The 21704-nt window shown below is 41.8% G+C and overlaps 1 protein-coding gene across 5 annotated transcripts in view; it reads left to right on the forward strand.

Annotated features, from left to right (window-relative positions):
* Nucleotides 1-978: 978 nt before the first annotated feature.
* Nucleotides 979-21704, forward strand: part of CHRM3 (cholinergic receptor muscarinic 3) — a 502885-nt gene continuing 482159 nt past the window's right edge. For 2 of the 5 annotated variants that reach the window (XR_008998860.1, XM_036919346.2), the window contains exon 1: nucleotides 1713-2104. The gene's annotated coding sequence lies outside the window, so the exon portion shown is untranslated. Of the gene's footprint in view, nucleotides 1105-1138; nucleotides 1656-1711; nucleotides 2105-21704 lie in introns of those variants that run through there. The other 3 variants (XM_036919345.2, XM_036919347.2, XM_057505756.1) reach the window with 3 other exon arrangements.

The following is a 21704-nucleotide window of genomic DNA, read 5'->3' on the forward strand; positions in this document are numbered from 1 at the left end:
CCCATTTACTATTAGAGTGCAAACTTCTAGAGGAGGAAAAGGCAGGACGTCCTCTCCCTAGTACATTGTCCAGCACGAAAAGCCTCTCGTTAAGGTCAAAACAGAAAGGCACCCGGCCGCTTGTTGCGGGAGTGAGTGAGTGAGTGAGTGAGTGAGTGAGTGAGTGAGTGAGTGAGTGAGTGTGTGTGTGCGCGCGCGCGCTGCGAGGGAGTGTGTGTGTGTGTGTGTGTGTGTGTGCTGTAACCGAGCTAGAAGCCTTTCATCAATAAATTGTGTGCCCCGGGATCCACTCCGTTCCAACCCTTCCAAGCAGTCCACGCAAACCAATTTAGACCAGAAAACGACGAAACTAACTGGCTAACAAAACCTGTCCTCAAGGCCACGGGGCGCAATCTGGGGGCGCGCGAGGAGGGGTTGAGAGGGAGAGCCCCCGCCAGACCGAGCCCCCGAAGCCTCTGAGGCGCAGCAGGCCTGCTGGCTGCCGGGCGGGTCGGGCTCCGAGCGCTACTGGCTGGGCTCGGCGGGACACGCGCGCCGCCCGGGGAGGAACCGCGGGAGCCGAGCAGGAAGGGGAGGAGCGGCGGCCGCCAGAGCCCGGCCGAGGCGGAGGGCGTAGGGCGGGAAAGACCCTCCCCCCCGGGCGCCAGGGTCCGCTCTGAGACACGAGGACACCTGGGAGCAGTAAACGCAAAGGAAGGAGCGAGGTGGCGGAGCAGCGGAGCACGGAGCCGCTGGCCGGCGCGTGCCGGGGGCCGGGGGCCGGCGGGGCGGGGGCGGCGCGCAGCCGGAGCGGGGCCGCCGGGGCAGGTGCGGCGGCCGCGGCCCGGGGGCGGCATGTGACGCGCGGCCGCAGCTGCCCGCGGGCGGAGCGCGACGCCGGCAAGTCGCTGCCATCCCGGGTCCCCAACCCCGTCTTTTTGCCGGCGGCACAGCGCTTCTGAAGGGACGCGCGGCGCGCGGGAGGGCGGCGCCGTGCAGGGCGCGCGGTCCTGGGACGTTCGCTGTCTCCCGGAACGTCGAGCAGGAGCAGCAGGGACGGACGCGGGCGCCCCGCGCACCGGGAGGCGCAGCCGGCGAGGGACGGCCACCGGAGCGGAGCGCCAGGTACGCACGGCTGTCACCCGCGCCGGGCCAGGCGGCGGCCGCCGCGGCCGACCGGGTTTCTAGCCCCGTCGCTTCGCGAAAAGAGAAAAAGTTTCCAGTGCAGGAAGGAAATGCATTTGCTTTGGGCAGTTTGAAGAGGGCCATGAGGAGGGAGGAGAGGGCTGCTCTTGGATTTGGGGGCGAGGGTGGGGAAACTTGAATCCGGAGAGCGCGCGTGGCGCAGAGCTGGCGCTTCGGGACTGAGAGTGGGGACGCCGCGCTGACACTGAGCGCCGGGCATCCTCGGAGCGGCGCCGGGAGAACCTGGGGCGCTCCTCAGCCCTGCTCCGCTTGGAGTCTCTCTCCTCGGAAGGCGGACCGAGGCCCCGAATGTCCGCGCTGACGGAGCTGTGGTCTGGGCGCGCCGCGCGGGTGTTGGTCGCTGTTTGACTTCCGAATGCTTTTAAGAAAGCGAAGCACACACCCGCCAGCCTCGCATGGGGCCGCTTGTGCAGACTGCATTTCGGAAGCTAAGAGGCCAAGTTGGCACTTAGCGTATCACCTGGACTCAGGTAGGTAGCGGGGAGCGCGTCCATACGGACCCAGGGAGAGTCCATACGGGGGGAGCAGTGGCGGTTGGACTGCCCCGAAGCTCCCCTCCAGAACCCTCTCCCGGCGCAGCCGCCTTACCACGGGCTTGCGTTCTGCGTGCTTTCAAACGGTGGGGGCAGGGGGACAGTTGACTTGAATAGCAGAATTCACTTGTCTACTTGGCGCTGTGCGTGTTGGAATTGGACCCTGCTCGGCGTGCGCGTGCGTGTGTGCTTCTCTCCTAGCACGCAGGTTGGAAGTGGCAGAGGAAGCAGGGGTTTGCGAATTGCCTCCATATGGACAGATTTCAAGAGTGCAAACATCCATTTGTCTGCAAGTGTCATTTGAACCTGTCCGATGGTTGTAAGGATATGTTTTCTCCGGCTGTCCGTGTTTGCACTGGGAAGGGATGGCTCTCTCTCCTTAGGAGGTAAATGTATTTATCGGAGCGTTTATGTTGTTAAGGACACTGGGTTATTTCACTGTGTGCTTTGAACAGACCTTTTATTTCTCTCGTGGCCTCTGAGTTTCGAGAAGATAGACCGCCTGAGCCCCCAGGTTGGGTCTTTATGGGTTACTATTTGAAAAATAATCTCTTTTTAAAATACGTGTTCGTTGATTATGCAGTCCCAAGTAATTTTACGTTATGAGATAATGCATTGTAGTGCATGAAACATTCAGCACTTTCCTGTGTTTAAAACAATGCCCCTCTATTTACTTACTTAGGAGACCCTGCATAAGAATATACACTTCAGAAACAGAAGAGCTGAACCTAGAACAAATACGTGCATATGGACAGGATTGTGGTAGTAGCTGTAATTTAAAAAATTGAGGTCTTAATGTTACAAATGTGTTGGGATAGATATGGCGTTGGGTGCACCCTCTTGTTTTAGGAGCTGGTATTGCGAAGTATAGGGAGAACGTGCCTGCCTCACGGTGTGTATTTAACATACCACAGAAATGTGGTTTAGATCATACACTCCTATCACTGAAAACCTATCTGTAGATTTTGTTTACAGGGTTTGTCTCAATTAGCTTAATATGTGATTAGCTATTATTGAGCTAGAATGCAATTATTTTTGAACTGGGTTTCCATATGGAAATATAACTTTAGCTTAAATTACTAATTTAAAATTAATCATGTTGCAGGTCTGATTTACACTGTTTCTGTAGGCTGGGGGGATCTAAATGATTGAATTTAATATGAAAATAGCAATATTGAAAACAGTTTTTTAAGTACCAGAAAATATTTATTCAGATGAACTTGATATTTTTAAAAAATGAGATTAAAAAGTAGATTTTGGAAATGTTTATCTTTTGCTTATGAAAAATTACTGTAAGAGTGGTTTGGGGAACATGTATGTGTGGAATTGGTCCTGATTTAGAGAAAGATTGACAGTGTTATAATAATAAGAGCAGTTCTGCATTAAGCCTACATTCAGACTTATTTAGGAAACATTCCTTTAAAGTTTATAGAGAAATGTATGAGTATACCTTATTTTTCTCCCTGGGGAAAAATGTAAAATGTCACTTCAAAAATATTCTTGATTTCTGGAGATTATTTAGTCACACTTAAAAGTTCTTTAGAATGTGCCCTCTCATTTTCATTTCCTTATAAAAACAAGTGATTTATTTTCTTACAAAAAGAAAATTTGTGAAGTGAAGCTATCGTGTGTAAAAATATGAACTTCTTTTAGCTAATCTTTAGCTTTTAATTGAGGACAACCTGTTGAAAATGAGCCTGGAAAAAAATATGAAATTCGCAGCACTAAAATTTTTTGGGTCCATGTCAGCAAACCGAATAGATAGCAAATTAAATTACATGATTAATAGCAAAATTGCCTTGTGTATTTGAGAATTATGAGTAATTGTATTCAGATTTTTACTTAACATTTCTTCTATCCTTTCCTGAGACAGCATATTGTTCTTGCCTAATAAAGTGAACCTGGGCAGAATTAGTTGCTTACTCCTAAATGGCCTGGATGTTGTCAATGTAACTATTAAGAAACTGGGTCTTCTTCACAGTGCAGGGAAGTTTATATTGAGAACAGCTGTGGTGTGGCACTCCAGATATGAAATGAATGAACTGTGAATCATGAAGATGTAGTCTTTGATTGGTATGCAGGAAGATGCATCTGTCCTTCACTTATGGAGCCTAATTTTATATCATAATGTGTTATGACTAATAACATTATCCTCCCCCAGTGGTTCTGAAGTATCCATGAGTAACTGGAAACATTTTACTTTATACAATATGTTTGTGAATTTAGAATACATTTTTCTTACAGAAGAATATCAAAAAGACATATGTGGCTTCAATAAAAATCAAATGCCTCCACCATGGTTATTAAAAAAGAAACTAATCAGCATCATAAAATGTGTCTTTCACTTAACCCTTGATTGCTGTGCCTCTCTGGATGTATGGCATTGGGGTTCCACAAAGTTTTTCACCTATCCATCTCATTTAGTCCAGTGCAATCCCTATCCTGGTTATTAGTCTTAGCAGAACTTTGGGACAGAATTTCAGGCTCCGTGGGAAATTTTGATTTTAGGGGGACGGTGTGAAAAGATCATCTAATGAATTTCACAGGAAGCAAAGCCAGTCAAGCTGGAAGTTAATTTCTCATGACTGATAGACTATCTTCTCCATGAAGGAAGTGGTTCTTGTTCAGATCAAATTCAAAATGGATTCTTTGAATCCTACACAAGTCACTGTGCTTCTCCCTCCACCAGCATTTCACAGAAAGGCTTTGCAAGTGCAAAAAGTGCCCCCTTTTAATTATGAACCCAACATCTTGAGGGCTCTGTTGGACTTCATTCCCTATAAGGTGCATCTCCTGGGCAGGCTAGATCTGCATTAGCATTATCCTCAAAGACATAAATAAACATGATTTTCTGCAATGAAGCTATTGGAAATGGTGAATCACAATGGGTCTTATATGGGAAACTGTTCTATCCTGGAGCATTTCTTCCCAGTGCACAAAAGGAGATGATATTAGTTGACCTGTCCATGTTGCCAAGTGGTTTTGGGGTCAGTAGGCATGATGCATGTGGAAGTGCTTTTTGAACAACCTCCAAAGCATTGTAAAATGCAGTGTGTGGTTTGGATCTACACCCACCTTCATTCCTTGATGCAGAGCATGGAGAGCCAGTGGGTAGGTGTCCCTCTGGCTCAGTAGTTGGCTGCTGGATGTTTCTTTTTGTCCAGAAGTTTTGGTGGCTTGTAATTCCCCAGCATCTGGCAGGCTCTCCCCTTCAGGCTGGCAATTCTGCTTTCCCACCTGTTGGAACTTCCTGCTCATACACTCCTGAGAGCCAAGTACCCTGGCTGGTGAGCACCTTCTTACACTTCCTCTGTTGAGGCTGCAGCTGCAGCTTGCCACATTGACACAAACCCAGAATCCGCTGGCAATGACAGCAAGCCAAAAGAAGAATATTTGAGCCACTGCCATCTTCTTCTCACCAATTGTGCCAGCTCATCCTGAAGCCAGCTAGAATATGAACACTTTGAGGAGAAACAATGCTGGAAAAAACACCGACTCAATACGATTAGACAAACAGTAGCTGATAGATACATTGGGGGCTTTGAGCTCTTGCCTCCCCCAGCCCTGCTGTACGGGAGCCTCGGGGTTGGACTTTCTGGTTCTTCACCCTGTGCAGTCTGCAGAAGAAGACAATCTGAGATCAGCTTACCCACCCAAACCTAGTGAATTCTAGTAACTTCTATGCCAGCTAGCCTCAGTTTCTCTAACCCTTGTCATATTTGCCATTTCATAGCATTAGGCTTCTCTCATGTTTTCAATTTACATTTTTAATCCTAGACTAAAGTCTTGCCTGGAAAGACTTTAGCTATGACCTTGACAGTTAACCTCACTCTTGCCAAGAACTTTTCTCCAGAAGCAAACTCTCCATTCTTTCTCTTCTCAGTCTCTGATGCAACTCTGAAGTGGACAAACCCCTGGACGTAAGGCACAAGCATACTCCTGACAGTATCATTTCTGCCTGGAGACTTGTGCTGGCAAGTTCCATTCAGCAAATAAAATCTGCTTGTGTGCCACTGTTGGCAGGATAAAATCTCAGTTTGCCACCCTTCTCCTGGCCATTGTAATTTGAGTTGCTGACTATCCACTACAGAATTAAGCCTTCATTAGGTCATTTGTCCCAGCCTAGCCCTAGCTTACTTCCTGTCCCCAGTGTTCCCTTGAAATCTGGCACACCATCTAAGCCATGACATATTCTACCTTCAGTCACCTCTATTGCAGGAAGTGGTGCTAGTAGAGACATCCTGGGTCAAGCAGGATATCCTCCAACTACTGCTGTTCAGATAAAATTCAGGTGAGGTTAAACTAAAGTGAAATGTCAGTCTGTTTCAGAAAGGCTGGGGCTACCAGAAGTCTACTGCAAAGGACCAGGCATTTATTGTAGTGAGGTGCTTTGGTATTCTACTGCAGCCTTCTGATTTCTCACAGGTAGCTATGGAATTAGATTGGTACAAAAATACCCTGTCCGTGAGCTGTAGGAAAAGGGATCTGCTGACAGCCTTGGTCCCTATTTTTTAACTTAGCACTTAGGAGTAGACTCACTCACTAGAATCGCTCAGAGGGACTCAGTGTAGAGAGAAACCTAGCTGCTGCTTAGCTAAGCACCCCTTCTTGCACACAGCCATTTGAAGTTTTATCCATCCAGCTCTTTCCTCCAATGGGCCCCAACCCAGTGGTACTTTGCAGACTCCAAGAAGCCACCCAAATTTCAAGTATTACAGGTTCTATCTATCTATCTATCTAGTCTGTATTCATCTAATCTGTATCTCTATCCATCTAGCTATGTATTTTCATTTAGAAGTGTTATTGAACACAGTGATTTTTTGTGATTTTCTATTGTTTTTTGTTCCAAGTAGTCTAAAAGTACAATTTCCCTCGTGTGGAGATTCCTCAAATCATTTGCATTGAAAAGAAGTTCTCAGATATGAAGTGAGTATGAGGCTTCTCCTGTCTTCTTTGCCTGTGGTTTCTTACATGTGTTAACGCCACATGCCACGTGCATTATTTTGTGGGGAGGGAGACATGAAGGAAAACTTGAATTGCTACAGTGCTCCTTTATGTGAGGTCCTGATTTCTTCCTGTCTTACCCCCAGTGCCTTCTCATCACGCAAGAACCAGCCAACCCTTTTCAGCTTTCCTTGAGTGGGGCTATCACTCTGCTTTTTCCTGTGATAAATTATTTTAATCATAATGAACTGAAAGCTTATCTAAGCAACTACAAGCCACACGTTTCTCCTTTGAATTCTGGCTGTACTCACTATCTTTAATATTAAATTTGACAGTCATAACACAGGCAGTTACGATTCTCTCCAAAGAAGTTAACTTTGTGAGAGTACAGAATAAGTAAATTTCAGTAAACACTTGCTTGAATAGAATGATCTGTCTGTCATCTATCTCTGCTTTTCACTTACACACAGTGGTCATTCTCCCTGTCAGTGTTGTCTAATGTGTCTGGCACCATGGACACGCTCTTTTGGATATAGAGGAGGGTGAATCCAGGGCTCTGCTCTCCCAGAGCGTATGATCCACATGCAGTGAGAGCAGCTCAAGAAATCTGAATTGGAAGGTGATGTTAGACATTATACTAATTTTCTTGGGCTTACAACAGAAATGTGTTCTCTCATAATTCTATAGCCTAGAAGGCTAAAATCAAGGTGTCGGCAGGCCCACACTCCCTCCAGAGACTCCAGGGAGAATTGTGCCTTGCCCCCTGCAGCTTGGGACACCTGTTTGCACTCCAGACTTGGGCTGCCTCTAGTCCTGGCCTCTGTAGTCATGCCGCCACCTCCTTTTCTGTCTGTGTGTGTCCTTCTCTTTGTGTCTGTGTTAGCAGGACAAATGTGATTGCATTTAGGGTCCACCCAGAAAATTCAGGATAAACTTCTCCTTTCAGAAAGTCTAAACTTTACCACATCTTTTACCATATAAGGTAATATTAACAGGTTGCACAGATTAGGACATGGACATATCTTTTGGGAGGGGCCACCATTCACCCCACTGCTGATGTCATCAGTGGACAACGTTCTACCTTGTGATTCTCTGTTGGTGTTTGTCAAACCACATAGTCTGGGTGCTTTAAGAAGTTAATGCTCAAGAGGCAGCTCTATCCGTTTTCAGAGAGCAGTGCGAGACTCCTTACATTGAGCCAGAAATCTAATGCCTGTTTGCCTTCCTAATCATTCTGAGAATTATGATGAGAATACTTGGGATTGTTCTTCCATAAGGGAATCTCTAAACTTGAACAGTTTAAAGTTAACTCAGCCTGGTCTTTCGTGGCCCCTTCTCAATGCTCATGTTCATTCTTAACCTTTTCATTTGCAGTCAGGGCAGTGCAGCCCCATACCCCTAAATTCCCTATCTCTGACCTAACCCTGTACTCTCTGTCTTCCATCCTCACCAGGGTCACAGTAACCACTGTCAAAAACCACCTGTCACCTCTTGGTCACAAAACAGATGGCCCTTTCTTGGGACTCCCCTTTATCTCTCTGCGACACCTTTCACCTCCCTTCATTTTCAGAGCATCAGAGGTCCCTGTCCTGCTGCCTCTGGCTCCTTCCCCCCATCCCACCTTCCTGCCCCATCTCCTGAGCCCTCTGAGGCTCTAATAGTGTCTCCTCATTAACCCCCATGCCATTCTCACCCCTCCTGCGTTTGTTACTTCACTTATTTTTATGGTCTCGAATACCCTTCAGTGTGTATCACACCCATTCCCATTTCATTGTCTCCAGTCCCGGCTTGGCCCCTAGGAGGGGCATTTCATGGGCTTCCCCCTCATCCTGCTCCTCCCCTAAGGCCTGTGAATAGCATGACTGTCCTACAAAGCTCAAAACCTCTGAGTAATCTGGATTTATTCTCTTCTATTACCTCCCACATGTGCTCAGATACCAAACTGTAGTAATTCAACCAGTCAGTAGCCCAACCTCTTAGCTTCTTTTCTTTCCTGTACTGGCACCTTAATTCATTGCTTATCTAATGGTAGTGCACATTCAAATCACATATGGGTCTTGTTAAAAGGTGGACTGAGTCAGGAGGCCTGGGGTGGGGCCTGAGACTCTGCATGCCTAACAAGCCCGAGAACAGCAGGGACTGATGCCAGTCCCACCTTTACGCTTTTCTGAGAGCCTCTGAGCTGCTCCGCTGATCTTGCTAACTGTCTTCTCTCTTTCTAATCTATTTTATACAAATGACTTTTATTGAAGATCACATCTGATCATTTTTCTCCCCTCTCCATAAAACATTTCTTCAACATCCCTTTCTATTACCTATTGAATACCCGTGAAATCTCTTAAAGGAATCTTCAGCTAGCATTCCACTTGTTTCATGGCTTGGATTTCCATTTTAAATTCAGCATCGTCTCAAGGCTGCCTTTCACTTCACTCTCAGGCCCTGCTGTTCTGTGTACACTGACATTTTCATGACGTTCACGTGTTCTCATGCGACTTAGAATGCCCTTTCTTCCACGTCTTCATGGGTCCAAATGTGAGCAGTCTGTAAGGACTGCTTAATGACACTTCTCACTGTGAATTCATCTTTTTGTGCTTTATCAGGTTCCCAGTTTATCACTGATCATGTTCTCTCTGTGGGTGTATGTGTGTGAATTTTTTCAAATACTAGGGTGTGAAATCCTCAAAGTAAGATGGCATATTTCATTTGTCCTTGATCGCCCTAAAGCACCCAGTATGGAGTCTTCCCCATAAATGCTCAGTAGGCACATGAGCATGTAAAATATGTAAATACAGTGTTTTTGTTGTTTTTCTCATCAAGAAAGTGATATGGATTACCCAAAATCCAACATTACAGAAATATGTTCTGTCAAAGGTAAAATGCCATCCTAACTCCAATGCCCCTAGATAACTATGGTTAACAGTTGGATGCAAAATCCTCTGGTATTTTTCATACATATCCTCACATTTGCTTTATGTAAACAAAACTGGGATAATAAGAGCCTTTCATGACCTGACTTTAAATGTAAATCTACCTCTGTATTTTTTTAACCCTGCAAAGTGTCCCAAAAGATACTTTCACTTTTGAAAAAGTAAATTCACTTAGTTAAAGTCAATCCACTTAAAATGGCCCAGCAGTGTAGAAATATGTTTGCTTTGAACTTCTGATCAGCTAAGCATGTCTGCTTTTCAGCACTTTCTCTGCCCCTAGGATGATGCTAGACATTGTGGATTTGTAAGAGTAAGACACAAACACGCCCCAGGAGGCACAAGCTGGTTCTTGTATCTTTGGGCTAATATGTTGACTGATGGACCAATGGAAACATAGGGGTCACTCATCCTTGATGCCAGATGACAATCACCGTGTTTCGTGGTATACATGCTCAGAGAGCCGAATTTTATACTGAGATTTAAGCTTTCACATTCTTTGTATCTGTAAAGAACAGATGACTCATTTTGAATTCTGAAAATGGACATATTTATCTAACACACACATACATACATGTATTGGTTTTTGTTTCATGAATGAATATAAGCTCAGAATAAAAAACAAAATCCTTAACAAAGATTTAATGAAATATTTTTGTATATTTAACAAAACTGCATTTTAGGGAAAAGAGGTGTGAAAAAAAAGTCATAGGAGCTATGCCTTAGAATGCCAGTAAACGAAGACACAATATAAACCATTCGTTGGAAAGAGAATTCCTGTTGAAGTCAGTCAGTAGACTTCTAAGAATTTTGGAGAGAGAACGCTTATGTAATAATGAATGTTTTTTACTGATGCTGCATTTGCCACTTTTATAAAAGTCAGTCTTGTGGCAGAATTCTGGAATGTCATGTCCCTGGGTCACGGGAGGTGAGGGAAGTGTTTGAGGAGCCTACAGTTGTCAGCAAAGCTGGTTCTGTTCATAAAAAAACAGGTCAGACAAGAGGGAGCTGACACTCTGAAACTGTGTGCAGCTTCTGCAGTCCGAGCTAGTGAAGTTCTGTAAAGAATAGCTCTACAGCTTATATTTCTTGTGTTTGAGGAAACTGAGGCCCCAAGGTGTTGAATGATTCACCTGAGACCGCAGTTTTAACAAGCCTCCGTCTTTTCCAACATGGCACCCTTGTCTCCTTCATGCTCCATCTCTGCCCAGGAACCAGTGCTCTGCTTCTCACCTGTGTTCTCGCTCTCGGTGATGGGGCTGCCCTGAGGGCCTCATGAGTCAGTAGACACGGTTTTCTGGTCTCACTTCTCTTCCTTTGATTGCTAGAAACCCATTTCTGGCCCTCTGTTGGACATTTCCACAAAGAATACTGATCAGGTGCCTCTGGTATACCATCTGGACATTGGGACTCTTCCCCTTTCTCCAAAATACACCATTCCTCCTATTTTTCCTGTATTGATCAACTGCATCACAGTCATCCTAGGCTCTCAGACTTGAACCCCTTTGAGTCTGTATTTCCTCTGTACTCTCACTCTTCACGGGCAGTCTCTAATCCTGATGGATTTTCCTGAGCCCCCTCATCAGGTTCCTCCCTTCTGTTCCCACCAGCACTTCCCTAAGCCTAGCCTCTGTCTCCCCACTTGCGCAGCTCATGACCTCCAGCTTGGCCGCAGGCTCTCAGTCCTCATGCACGTGCCTCTTCTGTAATGACAGCACAGCCTTTTCCACTTATCATGCGTCATTCCAGCTCCATCTTCTTTTCCTCGCTCTGCTGTGGCCCAGTAGCCTCATCAGCCTGCTCAAGGCCCCTTGGATGTGCCCCACCCCACTGCCCTAGGTTTGTGGAAACCCTCTGTGCTTCCTGAAATATGCCGGCCTTGCTTCACTCTTAGCTGTCCCCAGATATCCAGAGGCCTGTCTTCTCTGAGAAAACTCATCTTTCAATCCTCATGCTTCTTTAATGTATTGTTCTTGTATCTGTTACATTTGCCATATTTGTTTGCACTGGAATAAAGAATGTAAATAATTGTTTCCCTTAGGTTTTGAGCTTCTCCTCAGGAGCCACCATTCTTTACTTGTCTATACCTAGGACTTTACACATTCAGTAAAATCTGAATGAGAAGCTCCCTCAATTGAATGAGGGTCTAGGTCCCTGTAGGGACAGAGACTTTTATATTAACCCAAGGGTTTAAAATAGCTTGACCCACAATGGACTCTCATTACGTTGTTGAGTCATTTCCTTCTTACTGTTCTATTTGGGAGAAAAATAAATCTGAGGTTTAGCAGTTTTCGGTGTATCTTGATGACAGGATAGTTTACATATTAGTAAACAGTAAGCTGCTTATTATGAGTACTACACAGAGCATGCTGGCATTATCCCCGGTCAGACTCAGCTTCACTTGTCTAGAGGGTTGTCTCTGTAGATAAAATGGTTACACTGGTGACCCTCACATTTTGAGTAGCATCCTCCAAGTTCTGGCTCCCATCACTGCCTGGTTCCAGTGGCCAGTGCTTTTGAAGTGGGCATTAGCAGTTGATCATCAGAAGTAGCCAGTTCTCCTGAGGGCTTCTTGGAACCTCTGGAAAGGCTCCCATCACAGGGATTTATGGTGATGTTTCTCAAACCACCGTCCAAGTTCACATGCACCAGAATCATCTGGGTGGTTATTAAAAATGTAAACATGGGGCTGGAAATCAAATAAACTGAATCAGAATGGGGGCCAGGGTCTGTCAGTCTGCATATATTGAGACTTCTGCTTGCTAAATCTTAAGACACTGACTGAAAATTAATGGGGCCAGGGGAGGGGAAAGATTGAGAGAGGAACATTTTCTATTTTTTTCTGAGTAGATTAATAGCCTGGCTGGCAAGAGGTACATTATCGTAGGCTGTTCTCTCTGGTAAGATGAGTCATTTTCAATTTTGGGTGTTTCTCAGGCTTTGAGGAAGGTGGAACGCTCTTTTCCGCTGGAACTTAAGCAGAATTGATCAAGGACTGTGTCCTCAGGTATAGAATTGATATGAAACTGTCTCCTCCAATGTACTTTACTATATGTCAAATATATACCTGTTTTTTTAAAAACATGGGTAGCAGTCTTCAAAAGTGGTATAAAAACAGAAATTGTTATTTGAGTATAGGCAATCCTCAACACTTTTTATTTGTTTCTTGAGTTATGTCGTGAAACTATCATAAGCAGACCATATTTTTGCTGTGTATAATGTTATATTTTGGGGTTATATTTCTGAGCAAGTACAACACATATTGATATGAATAGCAGGATGTCAATAAAGCAGAGACAAAATAGTCTAGAACTGCTGCATATGTGCATAAGCAATCATTATGAATGTTAAAAATGGGCATAGATTAGTTTTGCTCACTGATTTAAAGGCATTCCATATAAATCTAGAAATGACTAAATTTTAATAATTTTTTACAAACTTTATGTAAAGTATTGTATTGCTTTTTAAAAGAATTAAAATTATCCATCACCCTGTTCCTTAGAATTTTAGAAATTCCTGTGGTACGTGGCCCACAAAAGTCTAGTCCATTTCCAGCTCTTTTTACTGGCTATTCACTTGTTCATTAAATTTATCAAGACACTGTTCAATGTAGTAGAGATAAAGGGATGAAAAATCAGGGCAAGATGCTGCCTCCATGGAATTATGTCTTTGCAAAAATCCAAAGGACCTGGAGTAATATTCCCAAGGGGTTCTAAACAGACCTGCCTCTACTCGGTGTCAAGATCAGAGGAAATAAGAGTATTAGAATGGTGTGGCTAATTAGATGTGTGACCTTCCTTAGGTTTTACTTTTCTACCACCTCTTAAACCTGGGGCTTAAGATTGAATTTTTTTCCTCAAAAAAAAAAAATTATTTTCTATCTAGAAAAATTAGACTGCCAATATTTATTTTTGCCACTAGATGGCAGACATCCACACTTGTGTGTCCAACAATTGAGTCACGTTTTGAAAAATTAAAATGAAGTTCAACAGGAACCACTTGGTATGAAAAAAGTGCTGTTAGTTTCACACGAGTGAAAGGCAGGGTTGCTGTTATGTTTCATAGATTCCATGCTTTAAACACGGCCATTCTTTTGTTCCCTGGCATTGTTTTCAGTGTGGCTACCTGTTCAGTCTCTTTTCAAATACAGGACCCATTTTTGAAACCTTTTTAGAAAGTCACATATGTTGTTGAAATTATTGCATAAAGTCCCTAATGAGCCTTGACTAGTGTTCTGTTTATATGAAAAAGTTAAAACAGGCTTTGCAAGTGGAGATATAGATGAACACACATGCTGCTTTTCCAGATGTGTGAAAAACAGATGTTCCGTTTTCTTGTGGTGGCAGAAGAAACAAAAATACTAGAAACTCTCCTCCTGACTACTTCACTTGATCTGCCATTGGTTATAGGAGTCAAGAAAATGAAACATGAGCAGAAGTTATATCGAGCAAGTCACACATAGAAACCAAGATTAACGTCACTAATCCTGAACAAGGAGCAGGCCCAAATCCTGCTCGTGAGGAGCCCACCTGCCTTCTTCACAGCAGACTAACCAAACATGATGCTTAGCATGTCTTTAGGAGACTGAGCATGCCACTTCGGGTGTTTCCAAGGCCAAACTAAAACAGCTTTAAAGAAGCGGTGCCCACTGACTCTTTCAGCCCTTTCAGTATTGGGACAGCCCATACCAGCTACAGATGCTTCCTTTGACTTCCGAAGCAGCTTGGACAAGATTTGTTTTAAGGCAGCTGGGTTCAGAAGGGGTTATAAAAATGTGTGTCAAAGTCTGGACCCTAGATATGTTTATAATTGACAAAATGTTAACTTGTGCAACAGAACTATCTGAGCCAAATTGTTCTTGGGGTTCAAAGGGTGGAGAAGCCAAATCTTTTTGGAGGGATACCGAGAACTTCTTAGTTTAAGGGATTTCACTTGAGAGATACTTTAAAGGACCATTAAGACTTAAACACATGTAGATGCAACATAGACTATTTAGGCAAAACGCACCTTCCATGTGAAAAGTCCTTGCTGTTTTTGTCTGTATCATGAACACACCGTGTCGGAGTCTTTGTACTTAACAGTCTTTCTCTGGAAATCTAAAGAGCCTGCTTTTTCACTTATTCTGGATCTTTCCTCAAATGTTGCCTGATCAAGCTGACATTTTGTGATCCCCTCATCTGAAATAGCACCCCCTTCCATCATTCACCATCTCCTTAACCTATTTTTTCTTTATAGCATGTATCACCACCTGGTATAATGAATATTAAGTTTTTCATTTATTGTTTGTGTACAACCACTACAATATGAGCTCTCTGAGACCAAGGACTTAATCTTTTTTTTTAATTGTTAATTCTGCAGTTTCTAGAACACTGCATGGCCTAGACTAGGCTGTCAACAAACACTAACTGAATAAATGACTATTCGGTGTCACTTCTATTTTTCATATTGGAGGAAAGAAAACTGACAAACCCACCCCAAATTGTCTTTTCCACCAGGGCCCTTTCTTTCCTACATCCACATTGAAATCATCTCTAACAGCACCGCTTACAATAAATTACAGGATTGCAGACTTGAAGAACAATGAAATAAACTAACACATTCAAGTCAAATTTACTTGAGTATGCCTAGCTTTAATTGTTTCCAATAATGCTATTTTACCCTATTTTTCAATTAAAAATATGAAAAAAGAAACTCGTTACATTCAACTTCTTTTTTTAATTCTATTTTTGTTAAGTGCCCTACTTAAAGTTAAGAAATTCTTCAGGTCATAAAACAGAAGAGGAAGATGGAGTAGGGCTTTTCTGAATTGAGAATTCTGTGGCATATATTAGGAAATTAACAGTTGGGTACCTCTTGTGTGCCATTATGCAAAATGTGATGGACGATCGAGAGTATATTGGCCCGGGATGTTCTTAGTGGGCCACAAGATAATTTTCTACATTACTTGACTAGTATGATTTCTAGTGGTTCAGATATTCTGAGGCTCCTTAAAATAACTAAAATTTTGCTTTATTAGGTTGTTTTTCACAATAAAATCCAGGTCTTGAAATTTTGCTAAATATACTTGAATATAATGTATTCTTGTTTTTTCATTCACCGAACATTTGTTGAGCAGCTGTGACTGCCAGGGTGCTGCTGGATGCTGGGGGTAGAGGAGGAAAGTAGACAGGGTCTTGCCAAGACAAAGGGTCTTGGAGCTTGAGGCTTACATGGATCAACTCACTTTTCTTGCTGTTGAGAAGTAGCAGCTTTAAAAATATCATAAATAATTCAGATTGCACGATGCTGATGGCATAATCGTGAGATGATCAGTATCCTTAATACTATAAATTTTGTTCTGACGATGGTTGGGTAGAAGACACGCACTGGAGATACTGTTTCTTTGGAATCTAGGGGTCACCAAATCACACACACTCAAGTTTATGAACTGTTTCATAACCTCAGTTAGGTCTGAATTGTTTCCCATGTCAGAGCTTGAAACCATATAGGTGTATATGAAAATCTTTTGGCTCCAAATCACAGCAGAAAACAATGCTTGTACAGTGTGGCTTTAAAGAATATATTTAGAAAGTAGGAAGGTGTTTTACTGGGATCATATAGAAGCTAGTGGTTAAATAGAATTTGGTTTTGTCATGAACATTACTTTTTTTTTTTAAACTTAAAAGAATATCATCTTTATTAAAAAGGGCTTCAGGAAGAGACTTAGTCATAATATTTTCATACTTTTAAATTTAACTTTACATCTAGAACACAATATTTGGTAAACTCTAACCAACAGAGAAGCCAGGTTGCTTCATCAGATTTGGAAACATTTTACAAATTACATCTCAAATATTTTTACGGTGTATCAGTATTGTACCAGCTGAGATGGCCAGATAATTGACTCTGGCAAGAATGATTTCCAGAGTCTCTAAAGGGAAATTGGGCAACTTGCATAGACTTATGTGTTTGTGCCCTAGGAAGGTATCAGGTTTCAGCATCTTCCCGCCCCTGACCTGAAGGAAAGCTCTCACACTCATATCAGGTATTGACAATATTGCCTGAGAACCTCAGCACCTCCCTGGAAGGTGTAACCCTTGCCTCATTCAAGAGTCCATTTGCAAAAATGAAAAATCAGAGCAAAATGACTTGCTTATGTTTCTAAAATGTTTTAAGGACATTTTTTTTCTACCAGCACAGAGGCTGAACGAGGACTGTTGAAGTTTTTTTTGTTTTGTTTTGGGTTTCAAGATCTCTATTGGTTCTTTTTTCTATTTTTTATTTTGGTATCATTAATATACAATTACATGCACAACACTGTGGTACTAGATTCCCCCCATTACCAAGTACCCACCACGTACCCCATTACAGTCACTGTTCATCAGCATAGTAAGATGCTATAGAGTCACTACTTGTCTTCTCTGTGCTATACTGCCTTCCTCGTTCCCCGCTGCTACATTATGTGTGCTAATTGTAATGCCCCTTATTCCCCTTCTCCCTCCCTTCCCACCAAGCCACCCCCAAACCCCTTTCCCTTTGGTAACTGTTAGTCCATTCCTGGGTTCTGTGAGTCTGCTGCTGTTTTGTTCCTTCAGTTTTTGCTTTGTTGTTATACTCCACAGATGAGTGAAATCATTTGGTACTTGTCTTTCTCCGCCTGGCTTATTTCACTGAGCAAAATACCCTCTAGCTCCATCCATGTTGTTGCAAATGGTAGGATTTGTTTTCTTCTTATGGCTGAATAATACTCTATTGTGTATATGTACCACATCTTTATCCATTCATCTACTCATGGACACTTAGGTTGCTTCCATATTTTGGCTATTGTAAATAGTGCTGCGATAAACACAGGGGTACATATGTCTTTTTGAAACTGGGAAACTGCATTCTTAGGGTAAATTCCTAGGAGTGGAATTCCTGGGTCAAATGGTATTTCTATTTTTAGTTTTTTGAGGAACCTCCATACTGCTTTCCACAATGGTTGAACTAATTTACATTCCCACCAGCAGTATAGGCGGGCTCCCCTTTCTCCGCATCCTTGCCAGCATTTGTTGTTCCTAGTCTTTTCTGTGTTGGCCATCCTAACTGGTTGAGGTGATATATCTCATTGTGGTTTTGATTTGCATTTCCATGATAATTAGCAATGTGGAACATCTTTTCATGTGCCTGTTGGCCATCTGAATTTCTTCTTTGGAGCATGAATGTTACTTATTAATTGCTAAAGGGTAATGAGATTCTTGGAGTTGGTATCAAGGAATTCACTTAGGAGGGAATATATTTTGTTCAAATAAATTCAGTGATCTAGATACCAGAGCAATTTTGATTTGAGATTATCTATTCCTTTCTAACATTTTAAAGAAAATTTTGGGGTATATTAGATGACTGATATTAATCTTAGAAATGATTTCAACCATAGAATGCTCCCATGCTTTCAGAATTGTAGGATCCTTACCAATTTTAACCAATTTACCTTCCAGAGTTCTTCAACCATTGTTTTTACTGTTACATTTTCTTTTAATCCAGTGCTTCTCAACTGGATTTTGCTCATTATTGTTCCCCTAAGGAGCCTTTTAGATTTTTTGTCCTAATCCCCTCTCTACCCCTTGAAATATTAATGCCATATATTTACTGAATATTTGCTTATAAAATGTAGCCATTTAGAATGCAAACTTTAGTTGTTTACCAGGATGATATTAAGGCAGAAGTGATTCATGGCCACCTCACACCTCGTGGTGACTTCAGCCCTCTTTGTCATTCCTCACCCCAAATGTCCCATGCTGTTAACATGATTCCCTCATTTAAGCATGTAATGTCCCTTATCTGCACCCTTCTTCCTTCGTGCCCTTCTCCTTGTGGACATCTGATCCTTCAGGACTGGTTGCAGAGTTGACTCATCTGCTGTGCCTACAAAAGGATTTCCATGAAAACATCTACTGGTGCCCCTTCATATTGGGTGTCTGAGAAGCCAAAAAGATCAATATATTTTGTGGGGGGCAAAATAAGTCAATGCAAACAGAATTTCAATCATCTTTCATCTTCTTACTGCCTTTCACAGCCCCATGGGCATCCTTAAACTTGCTTTGCTTTGCCGGGCACATCTACCCATTTCATCACCCAAATGCAGTTGAGAGAAATGAGATCAATGCCTAGATGTGTCCACTCTGTTTTGTTTTTAAATATGGTTTACACTATTGTTACTTTCCCATGTCACCAAAGTGTTTTGAAGCTCTTGTAATACCTCAGACACATAGTTCCTAAGACTGTGGTAAGACAACCACAGTCCCCAGTGGCCCACCCTCCCAGATTTCTACTTTTGAGGGGCAACCATTTCCAACTCTTTAGGCTGTTTTTGTTGTTCTACTGTTATTTATGGATGTATTTCTAAATAGCATGCTTAGGTTGCTACGTTGTGCTTTTTTTTACTTGTAGAGTTTACTTCCCACTATAGAAAATGATGTTTTATCCCTATTATACATCTTGTACTTTATACTCCAAAGAGGATCATCTTAAAAATGTGGTTATATCAATATTCAGTATTAATATATTTTGACTATATAAATTCTACTCACTACCAAACCATTTAGTGAACTAAGATATTTTCTTTTTTCATATTATTTTTTTGTTTTCCTGGAATTAATACTTGTCTCATATTCTCCCTCTTTTTTTCTTTCTTTCTGCCCATCTGTCTTTCATCTCCTCAGGAGTCTTACCATCTTTTGGACTGAAAGTCTTTAGGACTGCCCAATGGCAATACTCTTAGGATCTTCCTTCACTATGCTCCTCTTTGGCATTGTCCCTTTTCTTCAGAGTTCCTCAATTTTGTTATCTGTAGAGTGAGAAAGATAATTGCTGTATTTGCCTCTTCTGGTTCCTAGGAAGATGAAATGAATATATGTGTAAGCACTTATTCAGTGGAACTTGCACATAGCATGCATCCCAGAAGGGTAACAATCACTATTGTTTTTACTATTATATATGCTGGTTTTATTGTTACTTATTTTTCCATTAGTATTTCACCTGTCTCATAGGAAAGTTTCTAAAATAATATGAGCAGAGTAGGGGATGACTGTAGAATCGGCTGAGAGCCTTGCAGACTATGATATAATCATAATTATTAGAGTTACTGCTAATGGTCCATCCTACTGCAGACTTCTGCAAGGATAAATCAGAGCAGATGCCTCCTGAAGGAGAGAAGGACGCCTCTTCCCAGTCTGGAGATTAACCACTGCTGTCCATACCTTCCTACGCTCTGGCCCTGATCAGATGAGCCTGTTTTCCATGAAGGTGGGAACTGAGCCCCAATCTGAAGTTCAGTTTGATGGTGAAGTCTTTGAGTAGCATCCAACATTTTCTGAATTAAAGTGAACTTCTTCAGTATTAATTGGAACAAAACTGTGGGACATAAGAATGACTGGCTATGTTGAAATAGAGAACTCACTTGTCCAGGTTACTTAGTTAGTTAAACGGCAAGGTTTAAAATCAAGTGGATTTAGATGTTACTTTGCAGTTCTTGTAGTTTACAAGGTAGAGGATATACACCCATATGTAAATATTTTTAAATAAAGTAGTAAATGTTAGTTTGTTTCCCATTGTTATTTCCATTGAATATGCTTGCTTTGGTAATTTTAAATCATATCCATAGTATCAAAATAATATAAACCCAAGGAGGAGGTGTTGGTTGAAAATAAAATAGTGTTCTTGACAAAAAGAATTTGAGTTTTAGAATTTCCTAGCCATTTGTGTAGCTCCCATTGTAACTTTATAAGCGATCCCTGTGTTGCCAATACAAACAGGTGGCATCTCTAAACTCTGAATGTGTTTGTGGCTGGCTGGGGGACACGCCTCAGCACTGCTGGTCTTTTGTTTCACTGACTCTTGCTTTCTTCCTGTTCACAATTAATTTTGCATTGAACACACATGCCTTGATGATAGTTAAACACTTCTTTGACATAAATGAAAAGAATAATTCTACAAAGAAGCACACAAGTGGCCTACCTGTTTAAAAAGGCATTAATCCCTTCCTCGCTTTGATTTCAATAAACTTCAGTAGTTTTGAATATTCATTTATGTTGCCTCTAACTAAGGCAAGTGTTTACAGCAATTTAGTATTATTTGCAACAACCATCTTCATCCTTTCCAACTTGCCTGTGCTGTGTGACATTAAATAAGCATCAACCTCTTATGTTTGCTTCAAAGCAGGTAATGAAAAATCAGAAACAAAACAAAATATTTTAGTTCATATAACATACATTTCAAAAAAATGGACTAGCATAACAGTATGCCTAATGTCATATATTTCGTTAAATTCAATCCAGCTGACATTAAGGAGGATTGAATCAATGTACAGAGTAGAAATTGAAAATATATCTTATTTATGGGCAGTTTCTTGTGAGCTCCTGCCCTATGGAACATACGGTTGGTAGGGGAAATACTACTAGGTTATAGGAGATCACAGTTTGACCCTCTCACACACAATGGTTTACTGGCAATAATATAAATATTAATATTTACAGAAATTACTATGCACTTTACTCTGTGTTAAACAGCACTAAGTACTTCTTTTCTAATAGCTCACTTAAAACAATACTACAAAGTAAGTACTATTCTCTGTTTAATAGGTGAATATAATAAGCCACAGATAGGTTCAATTACCTGTCCAAACCAGGTTTCAAGCAAATAAGTAGCTGATTCTGGTCCTGGTTAACGTTGTTTACAATCTCTAGACTAAAAAGCATTCTCACAGACTGAGACAAATTAAAAATAACCTAAGTCTTTTTATCAAAGATTTTTTAAAAGTCTTTTCTGTATGCTACAGTAACAACACATTAAATTTACAAAATAAAGGCCAGAATAAAAATATAAATAGGGATATAAAAGGAACTGGAGGAACAAATAAACTTGTAAACAAATAAGAGACCCAAATTTGGTGAGGGATATTTTTAATGTATCTAAAAGTACAATTCTTTAACCGCATTACTATGACACACCCAAGATAATTAAGTTTCATTAGCAAATGAAACTAGAATAGGAAAGACTAGTAACTGTTTAAACAGTAACTAGAGGGGAGGAAAAACTCTGTTAAAGTTAGACTTATAACAACATTCCAATAGTATGCCATTTTATTCATCTAAGTAGGTTC

This window comes from Manis pentadactyla, chromosome 8 (genome assembly GCF_030020395.1).
Source record: "Manis pentadactyla isolate mManPen7 chromosome 8, mManPen7.hap1, whole genome shotgun sequence".
Classification (NCBI taxonomy): domain Eukaryota; kingdom Metazoa; phylum Chordata; class Mammalia; order Pholidota; family Manidae; genus Manis; species Manis pentadactyla.